This window comes from Polypterus senegalus, chromosome 5, assembly GCF_016835505.1.
Source record: "Polypterus senegalus isolate Bchr_013 chromosome 5, ASM1683550v1, whole genome shotgun sequence".
Lineage (NCBI taxonomy): Eukaryota > Metazoa > Chordata > Cladistia > Polypteriformes > Polypteridae > Polypterus > Polypterus senegalus.
The window spans coordinates 132,340,437-132,343,160 of record NC_053158.1 but is presented as its reverse complement, the minus strand read 5'-3'; the positions used below and the strand labels follow the sequence as shown (position 1 = coordinate 132,343,160).

Genomic DNA, 2,724 nt, shown 5'->3' with positions numbered 1-2,724 from the left:
ATGTCATGAGCACGAGGCAGCTATGCAGTGTCTGCAACGGACATGGCCATTCACCGTGCATAAGCTGCCATATTGACATTGGAGGGCGATGGGGCCACCGATTCTTTCTCTGCCTAGAGCCGCCCGTGAGTACTGCTGCAATAAATAATTTCGTCGAAGGTCGCACACAATCACTGCGCCGTGAAACCCATGTTTAATAACGTGCTTTAACTTCTATCATCATGAAAATGATATCACGTATACATCTCAGTATTTTAGTTATTCAGAGAGTTGTAATATCACAAATGTAATGGATTCTGTGTCCTGTCGGAGGAAGAGAGCAGGTTTAAGAAGCAAGTAGTGATTCACACACACAGAGCACATAGAAGATCACATACAAAACAAAGCATTTAACGTGCTACCTTAATTACGATGTGATTTTAAAAAACTGGTTAATTAAACGATTTTAAGATGACGTTTATGATGTTCTACTTTAATGACAAAATAAACTACATGATTAAAGTGGAAATTTCAAGACTGAAGTTGACATTTCGTGCTTTTTTCCCACTGTGTGCCTTTTTTTTCTCTGTATTCTAATAAGCTTTCATATGACACTCAGACAGTGGGCTACGACTCGCCTTTTTACTGTGACTGATATCTGTGCTTTCAAGTTTCTCCAACACGCTATGCCACCCGATCAACTACCTTTTGTTGATTATACCATGGTTTAATTAAAGAAATAGTATGTTTTTCCTTTGCCTCCACTTGGTATTTGCTGAAATTCTTATATTTTCCCCCGTGCTTTTCCCATTGTCTTTTCACAGAAGGCTGAGCTTAAGGGCGATTTATATTGATTTGCATATTCAAAGAGGCGTAATTCTGGGAGGAGTTGGGGCGTTACATAAAGCGTGTGCATGAGCGTTAGTTTTCACGCTGACCGGGATTTATGTAGTGGAAGAATGTGGAAGCTGGAGTACGCACAGATTCCTGCATCTGGATTTTTCTGTGCGTAAGCACATTGCGGCTTTTGTGCTTACGCCATGTTATAGTGCGAGTTCTATGCACGGCGTTATACATGAGGCCCCAGGTCTGGTTTGGTGCTCCTTCTGTCACAACTGGAGGTCCAGGGTGAGACACCACCTTCTGTGAGTTTCTTGTTTTTATACTCCTATAATTGGAAGGGGTAGAGTTAATTGCCCTAACTGGGCATCTTCTCCAGGCTGTTGGAAAAGAAAGAGACAATACCAATAGTGACGGTGCCCCTTCTTGTCCTAGGGTGGATCTGCTTACCCAAGATGAGTCAGGAGGGTGATCCACAAACACAGGTGCTTTACGATATTTTATTAATTATGTGCTTGTTTTTTGTTCTGTATGTGTTTCATGTATTTACTATGGTGTTATTTATTTGTTGTTTTATTGTTTTTATTTTAGTATTATGTTTATTTTCTGTTTAATGTTTTTTGTTATTAGCCCTGTTTCCTCTATGTGGAATTCAAGGAGTTGAAGTTGCCTAACAATGCAGCTAGGCAACTGTCCCAGCAGCTGTTTAAAGAGACACTGAAAATCATCTGCTTCAGCATTATTTCGTTTGGTTTCCCGCATTTCACTTTTGATTTTGTTTGGAGATGTTTTGGATTTAGACCCTTCATTTTAATTAAAGTTGCTGATTCTTGGTTTGTGGACTATTTGATTTGTTTGATCCTGAGTTTAGGCAAACCTATTTTTGCTCTAATTTTGATTCTACTTTGTTTTTGGCATATTTTTAAATTCTTTCTAATAAATATTTAAATATTAAAACAATTATCTTTTGCTTCTGGGTTGGAAATCGTTTTAACAGTTTTCATCTTCCCCTTTTGTAAATGTTCTTTTTATATTTGCTTTCTAAAAAGCCTTGGCTCCATTTTGGGATTCTGAAGTCTCAGTAGGGGTTAGGCTGCCTGGGATGAACCCTATTTTGTGGGTTTTTGGAAGTGTGCTTCCTTTTTTGTGGTTAATCGTGGTAAAAGATCATAACACTTTAGATCACCTTGAACCCAGGAAAGAGTTGGACATGGGCAAATAAAATACAATGAAAATGAATGGATACATTAAAAACAACAAAAAGTGACATTCGTTATTTTAGTTACTTACCTACTGTATAGTCACTGGTGTTCACACATTTTACTTCAGATTTCTCACAAAAAGTCTTCCATACAGATTTTTGCTTATGTAACCCCTTAAGAAGCTTTTAGGCCTGTTTGTAAAAGAGGATTGCATCCTTATTTGGCACTTTTCCCTGATTTATGGCTCATCTACATGTATATGCTTTTTTCTTCTAGAAGTCTTGTCCATGACCTCCAGACAAGTCATCATTCACAAACTAAAAGAAATAGGTCAATATAGTTTAACAGCCACTCTCTTTTATGTTTTACATCTCACTGTGTTCCTGGACACCCCTACTGCATGGCAATTCATGACAAAGACAATTACTGTGTTATCACTGGAGTCTCTTTTTTGATATGAATGTTATTATTTTCAAACAAGACTTGAAAATTTGTGACTTTATTTAATATGTACATAATGTGTTTTGCAGACTGACTACATTCTCTGTGTTTTTTGTTGTTTTTACCCATCCTGACAGAAACTTTCGCTTTCTGCAAAAGTTAACAAAACTGAGTCTTTTCCTTGTTGCTGAACTATGGCAGATTTAAAAAATCAAGATTGTTCCAAACTGAGCAAGTGTGAAAAAATCTCAACATTGCTTTA

At 37.4% G+C, this 2,724-nt stretch overlaps 1 long non-coding RNA gene across 1 annotated transcript; it reads left to right on the top strand.

The window, feature by feature from the left end:
* The first annotated feature begins 1,055 nt into the window (after positions 1-1,055).
* On the top strand, positions 1,056-1,613 carry LOC120530006. The gene is made up of 3 exons (XR_005633868.1): positions 1,056-1,124; positions 1,255-1,304; positions 1,450-1,613. It is a non-coding gene; the product is annotated as an uncharacterized LOC120530006 (long non-coding RNA).
* Positions 1,614-2,724: the final 1,111 nt, after the last annotated feature.